The sequence below is a fragment of the Chroicocephalus ridibundus genome, chromosome 7 (genome assembly GCF_963924245.1).
Source record: "Chroicocephalus ridibundus chromosome 7, bChrRid1.1, whole genome shotgun sequence".
In the NCBI taxonomy this organism is placed as follows: Eukaryota; Metazoa; Chordata; class Aves; order Charadriiformes; family Laridae; genus Chroicocephalus; species Chroicocephalus ridibundus.
This window is the reverse complement of record NC_086290.1, coordinates 21282484-21292060: the sequence shown is the minus strand read 5'-3', so window position 1 is coordinate 21292060 and position 9577 is coordinate 21282484. Positions and strand designations below refer to the sequence as shown.

The 9577-nt window shown below is 35.4% G+C and overlaps 1 protein-coding gene across 5 annotated transcripts in view; it reads left to right on the top strand.

Annotated features, from left to right (window-relative positions):
* The first annotated feature begins 4227 nt into the window (after positions 1-4227).
* LOC134518103 (sodium channel protein type 1 subunit alpha) overlaps positions 4228-9577 on the top strand; it is a 103024-nt gene continuing 97674 nt past the window's right edge. For 3 of the 5 annotated variants that reach the window (XM_063340346.1, XM_063340351.1, XM_063340352.1), the window contains exon 1: positions 4229-4709. The gene's annotated coding sequence lies outside the window, so the exon portion shown is untranslated. Of the gene's footprint in view, positions 4710-9577 lie in introns of all 5 variants that reach the window. The other 2 variants (XM_063340347.1, XM_063340345.1) reach the window with 2 other exon arrangements.

The following is a 9577-nucleotide window of genomic DNA, read 5'->3' as shown; positions in this document are numbered from 1 at the left end:
TGAATGTTAAGATTACTGTGACCTTGACCTACTCAATGTTCATAGTTTAATTGTAGAAAATTTTTACGCTTATTTGGGTTATAATTTTTCATTTATTTTTTAGGATAATGTATAATATTCAGTATCAGAAACTACATGTGTATACAAAATTACAAAATTAGTGATACCTGTCTGAGGCATTTGCACAGAATTTGGGAATTCAGTGTTCATCTATCATTGCTGTAATACTTGAGCATTTGGAGGAAAATCAGGGACCTTCTTGTAAATATGTAGAATACTAAATATTGTAGAATACTAAGGAAAGAAAACTTGAAAACACTGACACATCTTACATCTAAACCATACAATTTACTATGTTTGGAAATATTACTACTTTTTAAGATGCTCTTTAATGCAGTTGCAAGATTGGTAAGGTATCATCTAAGAATGAAGAATATTTAGAGTTGTCCTGCCTATTTGAATGTTGGCATCAGTCAGACACTCCAAGAAGTCTAGTCAATTAGAGGAGAAAAATCTTCCCTTTTGATTAGCCCTCTAGTGATCCTTATTGTGATATGACTGAGTCAAATAATAAAAAATACACGTAGAGGAAATTTAGCTCTTGAGCTGTTAAATAATACTCAAAGAAACAAATCAAAGGCTTTTGCTACCTGTCTCAAAAATGAAATATGAGGTATGCCTTTACTGTTTTTGCTAACAGAAGTAGCACATACATAGAAATGGCTAAAATCTTCAGAGAGACTTGGGTCTTCAGAGAGACTTGGGATTCGTACATTGACCCCACCACGCACACATTTATGAGTATGTGATATCAGGTCTAAATACAGGGTTCCATTTGGTATTGGGTTTTATTTTTTGAAGGCTCTGAGGCACTGTTTACACATTTCAGCATGAATCACTTGTGCAAATTGTTCAGGAATGCAAGGGAGAAATTATTTTGAGAAAAGAAAGCAAGGTCATAGAAGGACGGAAAAAAACAAAAACCTGCACCTCAAGATATTGTAGACGTCTCTCCGGTCAGTGATACTGGAGCATTTTAATGTTTCATCAAATCCCAAATGGCATCTATCTTAGTATGAGCAAACCTCAAGTAATGATTTATTTATGTGCAAGGCATCTTAAGAGCAAGGTGTCTAAAAAAAATTGTCCTGCTTACTCAAGGTTGTTGGCAGGAGTAATGTCTATGAGATACTGCTTCCTTCATTTCAGCTTTCCTTCAGAAAGAAGCTTGTGGACATAAACTAAGAATATAAGGATAATTCAGTGATAAGCATTGTTAACTGCTACTGCCAAATTTTCCATAAAAGAAAAATTCCAGAACTTGTTTCATAGGTTTACAGTCTTCTGTAAAACATCATTAGCATTATCTTGATAAGAACAGGTATAGCAAAAGTGTCTAGATTGTTTTGTACTCCTCATATTAAACTCTCAAACTTTCATATTTTCATCCCTTTCCTGGTGTGAGGGGTAGTCTAGCCCATTCTTCTTCTTTTCCAGTCAGCAGCTTTGTTCTACAATCATTTGCAAAAGAATACAATTTTTATTTTAAACTGCATTTACTTTATATACTTTGACAGAAATCTTTCAAACTGCTGTGGCATCAGAATAATTAATTTGGTAGTTGAGAGTGATATATACTTGACTTATTTTCTTACCACTGTCAAGCATCACACTCTACTACTCACATTATCAGTGCAGCTGGCTCAGAAACAGTCTTTCATGGAGTCCTACGTGTCAGCAGTTTCTGTATCAATTTGTGTTAAGATAGTCTTGGTTTGCCAGCAGATCAGGCCAAGTTTATCCAGAGCAAAAATGTTTATAAGAACTATTGTAAACCAAAGTTTTGTGGCTCAATGGAAGGAGAAGGTGGCAAATACCTGAGAGAAGTAAACAGTTTTTATCTCCAGACAAAAACTATGTCTTGCAGGCATATTCTGAATGACAATAACTTAATGTTTACAAATGATTACTTTGTATTTACTTATCCTCATGACAAAAGAGTATAATGAGACAGTCATTGTTCTGCAATTGGACATACAGTTTATAGGCAATATCATAGAAAAGAAGATAGGAAAAGCTTTGAAGGAATATCTAGTTCATCATTTTGCCCAAAGATGGAATTGGCTCTATCAAATTTAGACAAGTTTGCCTGAACTGTAACATCAAGCAAACTGCATGTTGCCTTTGCAATGCTGACAATCCAGTATGCTATTCTGTTCACTTAGGTAGCATTTTCGACTCATATTGGGTTGGCTTGCCTATCGTTTACCTATAAACTGTATTTATTTTTCTACCTGATGCAGTCAACTTTTGATAATCTGTAGGCAGATTATCCTGGTGGTGTATGAACTGTGCCACGGCTGTGGAGGTTTCTGAGCTGGCTTTAAATGAGTAGTTTGGCTGCTTTGCTGTTTTGAGCGCTGTGGTCAACAGAATCGCCAACCTTTTCTATCGTCGTATGTCTCATAGCCTAATACAAGTCATGATATTTTAATCTCTTGATTAACCAGGGTACAGTATGTGCATAGTTTTCTTGTAAGCAAGTACTCTTATTTAACACTTGAAATACCAAAAGTAGAGGTTGGTACATATAAATTATATTAAGTTTTAATAGGGACTCCTCGTTAACAGTCAATACCAATATGTGAAAGAATAAATGCAGCGAGATATTTTTAATATTATTTGCTAATGTGGTATGAATAAATTGTGCTGATTGGACAAAAAGTTACTGATTTCAAATACAGCAATAGTTGTTTAAAAAGTCATTGTCACATGATATTTTTTTTTGTTTGTTTCCACATTATACTTTAGACCTACAGCTAGTATATCCTAAGTTATTAGTGATCTACTTTTTGTATCAACTGCTTCTGCTCTTTTCTTTCTTCTTTTTTTTTTATTCTCAATAAAGCAAAAAAAAATCATTCAAAAGGGGACTAGGAAAACATATTTCAAAAAACAGTGACACTCAAGCATATTTTTTTTAACCTGATCAAATTTGTTAGAAAAGTCATTGTATGCTTATTTATAAAAGAGAAATAATAATTTAAATAGATTTTTTAAACAAAAATTGAATTATTTTTATCTCTTTCACCGTCACCTTGATTCTCCCATTTGAGAGCAGAGCTCAAATCATGTTTACTCTGCTAAAGGCATAACTAAGTATAATAGTCCCTGTACCTAAGCTGACTTCCATAAAACCCAGCCAATGTTCCACTTTGATACTAAAACTTTCAGTGAGTTTAGTGACCTGTCTTTTAATGTTGCTACAGTGATGTTGCTGAGTTCCATTTTACTCTTGTATTTAACGCACCCCAGGATTTTAACTTGGCAAATTTCAGGTCTGTATTGAATACTACGTCCATTAATTCACCCAAACCCATTTAATTTAAAAAAGAAGGACCATCAAATATAGCAGTACTTTCATAAAATGGAGCATTGAATATTATTAATGATACTTTCTTTATCTCTCAGTTAGTATATTCATTATCAAGTCATATTGATCTGTGACATTAGGAATTTGTGTCCAGTTGCATTATTCTTGATTGTGCCCAATCAAGCTGTCTCAAATATAACTAGAAAACTTAAGATGCCCCATCTCAGTGAAACCTTTGCCTTCTTTTGTAAGGAGAAACTGTATCACTCAAAATATTAATTCAAGAATAATTTGTATTTGCATTATCAGTAGTTAAGGCTCTTTAGTTACTATTCAAATATTCAAATGAAACACAATATGGAATACAAGTTGCAGTGATTTTAATTCATATAAAACTGTTTTTTGTAAAGGACAAGGTTGTGTAGGTTTCTAACTGCTGGCTAAGCCTGGATACTTTTGTCTCCTCTTGTGCCTTCCACAGAGGAAGTGCTGATATGACCCGAACAACAATAAACTAGGAAATATCCCAACGCTTCTCTCCAAAAATTAGCAAAGAAATACAACAAATGGCTGTAAACATCTTCACAAGCAGGAATGTATCTTACCCATCATTTTCTTGAAAATATCAAAATCTCTGTAGTACAAGCACTTTATCCTCTGTTACACCAGGTAAAACAGGTAACAAACGGTAATTTTTTCAGAAACTTACTTGCATGCAGTACGATTTATTTCAAAGGGAATAGCACTTCCCTTTGGAAATTAATCCCAGTATTTTATTTTATACCATTGCTTTTCTTCTACTCACCACAATGCGTAATGTGTAGAGAAACATATGCAGCAGCAGTCTGTGTCTCTCCTTCCTTACTTTGCTTTGCTGTTGCTCTCCTATTAGCTGTATCTATGCAGTCGTCTTGACACAGTGTGACAGGAACTCTGTTACCTTGATAGCAGGTACAGATGCCGCTTTAGTACTTGCTGTCTGCCTCAGGTTTGTAACACCCCTGCTCCTTCCGGTCATTCGTTCCAGGGGAGGAATGACACCAGCATTTCTGAGCTGTTCTTGTGTTTTCTCCCAGAACACTCAGGGAAAGCAGACTTCGTGATCTCCATGCTAACTACCAGCCTGCCTGCTGCCAGTTCTCCCTACTTCTGATAGCGATGACATTCAGCTTGCTCCTCCACACAGGATACAGCACTGATTCCTCATTATGTAAGGCAGTCTAGGTCAAGTGTAGGAGAGACACTGCTGGCCTGAGCAAGCAAGTGGATTGCTCCCTCAGCTTCATGCTTCATGGGGTCTGGAAGCTGGATCCTGATCTTTGCTACATCTTCTCAGGTAAATGTTTTTGCATGATCTAAATGGTTACTGTGCTATTTTTCTATGCAGATAGATGTCAGCCATGCTGTGAATTGCAGAGAGAATTTGCTAGGTGAAACCAGCTCTGTCAGCATGATTGAATTAACAGAGTAGTAGTTCTTCTAGGCTTCTCAGCTTTAAGACACTTTACAAATAAATTAATCATAAATTGGGTTTGTTTAACAAACATCCTTTCTAACCGTATGGGGATTATTGTTAATTTGACTGATTAAACAGTGAATGAAATCCATTTGCTTGAAGGTGGTGTGGGAAAGCATTATTGGATATAGCTATTAGCTCTGAGAGGTTTACTGCAGTTCCTGGCTGTTGCATTGTTTCAGATGTGCAAATTGCAAATATGCTTCTTTTATTAAACAAAGCAAAATGAAAACAAAAATTATTTAATTGTGTTTAATAATCTTTGGTTATTTTTCAAAGTAGCAATTGGACCCAGGATGCTATTTGTTATTTACTGTAGAATGCGTGAATCTATATGCTCTGAAATATGTAAGATGAATCCTGCAGATAAAAGCACATTTAGTGATTGCTCTGCAGAATGCCTGAACAGTACATGTTAGCTAGATTTATATTAGAGGGTAGCTTTTTTTCATACACAATGTAGAATTCAAAGAATTTTTTTGTATTTACACCTTGCTAAAAATCAGTCTGTAACAAAACAGAACAGGTTTGTCCTTTAACGAATTATACATACTGAGTATTGTCAGGTGCTGGAACGTCTACTTGTACTGGAATGCAGCAGAAGAGGCCCTGGAAAGTAACAGCATAGCACCGATACTGCAGTATCATGTAGGGAATTTCAACAATGCTAGCTTGCTTGCAAGGGACAATTGCTACATAATAAAATCGAAAATATTTTTAATGCACTTGAGAGATTAATTAGAAAATGCGTGTTTATGCTTAGTACCTTGGAGAGCTACTTTTCCTTTTGTGATACTGTCATCTACTTCATGGGAGTTAGCAATTTGTAAAAATTAAATAATACAAATTTAAGATACACTGATGAATTCCAAAATGTAGGGGAATTTACAGTAAAAACACCTGAGAGAAACTTTGGTCAGTATTATAGGAACGAGCTTTATTTAAAAGCTTGCTAGCAAGATTTCATTTAATATATTATCTTAAAAATAGTGATGTTTGTATTGTATTATGTTGATGAGTGTCAAAACAGAAAATTAAAAATGCAAAATTATTTTCTATTGACAATATGGCATTTATAGAATTTTCATGTCTAATATGTAACTGCTCACTCTAAGAATAAATATCAATGTCCCTTTCTTAAATCAAAATAAGATTGAATATTAGTATAACATTATGTATTAATATCAGATTAAAACTAATTTTGATGGGAAGAGTGGAAGTCCTTTAAATGGGTTTTTTCCCCCACTAGAAACCAGTGATTCTTCACACTGTTCTAGAAATAACTGGTAGAATTTATTTTCAGCATTTGTTTGTAAGTGAGGTGAATTGTTTTATCATTTTCTTATCATCTTTAAAAGCTCTGTTTCTCTAGAAAAGAACTGCCAAAGAGTCAGTTGTTTCTTCATCATGGTCTTGCCTTACCCATTACAAAATTACTTTATGTTTTTTTTGTTTTGTTTTGTTTTGAAATGGCAGTCATGTAAGTCTATGCTTTAGTAGAAATCCCAGGCTGGTGCCTTCATTAATGACACTGTGAAAGAAGTTAGGGTCAAGAAAACGTAAGTCATTTTTGGTGTCTAGAAAACACCTCTGTTGCAATGCAGTATATTACCTTGTATAATATTTTACAGAGACCATTTTATACTTCAAAATACAGAACTACATCTTGCAAACAAACTCTTAAAATAATAGCGTAGCATAGGAACTTAGAACGAAACTGCTAGGTGCCACGCATTATTGTAATGATGTACTTCAGATTCTTTGTTTCTTGCTGCCTGAAGTGTTCTAAAATAGTTAAGCTATTATATATGAGTACACTGTGTTCCATCCCATTTCAGGTGTGGGTGCTTGAAGTATTTTCTTACAGGCTTAAGGAGTATTAATAACCTATCTATTGAATTAGAAGAAAAAAAAATAACTTACTGTCTTTAAATGTATGGTGGTTTTCTGGAACTGTTATTTTTATTTTTTGCGTCACAGTTCATAGCAGGGCACGCGCTGTACTTCTCAGCATAGCAAGCTGCATATGTTTCAGTAGGATACAAACTGTTAGAAAATGGTGCTTCCTATGTCTGTTTCGATATCCTATATTCTGATATATCACTTTGGGTGTGAGAAATTGAATTTGAGCTGTAAGGTATGTCCTGAACCCACTTCAATGCAGGATACGGACCATTAATGGTCAGTGCCTCCTCCTGGTATTTTCCTGTGGTTTACTGGAATTGTCCAGTTCTGATGGCGACATCAGAAACCTGCTTTCAATATTCTGTATATTCCCTCACATCACAATATGCAGCTTGAGTTTCTGATAAACTTTTCTCTTCACTGTTTCTCACAGTACTAGAGTTTTCTGTCCTGCAAGTGAGTTTCTTTGCTCTCTTCATAGCCATGGAAATGTCTCTGAAACTGGAAACAATATGAAAGTGTGTGAATTAAATTATTTTAGAATAATGTGTTTAGCATAAACAATGGTGAGACCAGATTTTGTAATCCATAATGTAACTAAAGTATAGGCGTATGCATTCAACTATTAGTTTCTGTAAAGACATCTATATCTCAGATTTTATCTGCTCATTTTAATTGAGTAGTTGAGATATATCTTGTGATGATTATCATATACTAAATTAGTAATAAATAGAAAAAGAAAGACTACAAATATTTGTGGTTTAGTTTATCTTGTGTAACATCCAAATGTAAGACTGTAATAGTATCATTCACAAGCTTTCCAGCTAAGCTTGGGCTCACAAATGCAGATTGTTCACTGTCCAGAACTGCAAACTTTTATTTGCATCTAGTACACAAAAAAATTACAAATGCGACAAAAACTATTGCTGTAGAAATGGTCTATATGTATTCTGAAGATACCCGTTTAGAAGCTGGCAGATGTGCTCTGTCCCTTGTGCAAAAATTTATTCTTTCTATTTAGAGGTTTTTCTCACTTTTCATTGAAACTAGTTGGATGAAATCTTCTGTTCTGTGTAGCTACAGTCCATGTCATTTTTCCAGGTCCTCGTTCTCCACCATGATGTTTTTCCATCCTTAACTGCTTGTATAGCTCTTCTGTGACTGCAGTACAATTGCTTCACAAGTTTAGAAAGAGAAAAAGCCCCCTGGATTATCATGTTCACCTGCTTGTCCATGGAGGATCTTGGATGACTCCTTACACATTAGATTATTTACTCCATTACCTGTTTTCCACACCCACTGCAATTCACAGAATTCATTCCTGAAACACTAGAAGGAGATACTGTAAAGAATCAAGGGGGTTTTCTTAATGTTTTGATAAATAAACTGTACCTCAGACACTGACATTAACACATATATATATATATACACACAATCAATAAATTGTTAAGAGAAATATGTATATATATATAACACACTCTACTGCAGTGTTTCTTGCATGGTTTACTGCCATGGCAGAACATCTAAGCTTCTAAGGTTATTTTTTAAAGTTTTTCTAGATTGTACGAAACTATAATGTTTGCAGCACAAACGCGAAACAAAATAGTGACAAAAAGAACTACATTCTCTTTTTCTTCAGCTGGAGTTCATTATAGGTCCCTTTCAGAAAGGGAACTGCGTTGCAGAGGTTCACCAGAGAAGGATTTCCAGATGAATCCTTTCACGTGCTGAAGAAAACCAGAATCTCCCAGTACCTGGTGATCACTAAAGGTGGGAAGTTTGTGGCACTTGAGCCAAAAACTTACTGGGATGTTCTTCACCAGTGCTTTGAAACATTTGTACAGTAGTTCCTGAGGCAGAGCCAAGAGTAGGACTGGTCAAAATTTGTATGAGGGCAAGTGAACCACAAATCTCCGTTAATGCAAAGTTACCAGGTCTGCAGAACCTGAGATCTGCAAGATTGCATGCTCAAGGCTGCAATGGAAGTTTGCCTGGCAACTGTGTCCCTGCTGTGCAGGGTATGAAGGTGCTCTCCTTTGGGCCTATTGGATGATTGCTTCAGCCCATGCCCACTAAGGTGATTGTCCCTCAGGCACTTAGGATGGGAGAAGTTGTCACCATACCTGCAGGAAGTAGTCAAAAATTTCCAAAGTAAATACAATGAGTATCCTAGGCTTTCTTGGTTTTGAATATTATTTCACTAGCTCTTAGCAGTGTCCCGTTTGTTTAGAGACAGTAAAAAAGGCAAGTCGGATTTTTGGGGGAGAAGGGAGACCATGTTTTATTTACTAACTTTCTGGTTTTCTTAGTCTTGGAGCAGCTGTGATTGAGAAATCTATAACTTTTTTTGGTTTCTGCAATTGTGGTGCAATATACCAGTTTAAAACATTAAAAATATAAGAATTCAAGGGATTTAGCTCTTTAGCAGTTGAAAATAAGTTGCTGGTGTATTGATAAAGTCTTCTCTCTCAAACCCCTTATCGGATGACAGTCTGGTTCAAGGAGCCACCAAAGGAGCTTGTTAAGATAACTACAAACCCTATCAATTTTCCTGACATTGTAAGCTGGTGGAGCTGAACTTGAGCACCTGGTTATACCAGTGTGACCAGTGAAATCTGAGCCATGAGAAATGCTGTTTACAAAAAAAAAAGCTTTCAGTATTCTGTTAATGGTACTAGGAGATTTCTTAAAGTCACTGATCATATTAAGCATCCTACGCTGAACCTCTACTGATGATTTAAGAAGGATGGTTTAGGACTATTGAGAACTGTATGCTTTCATAA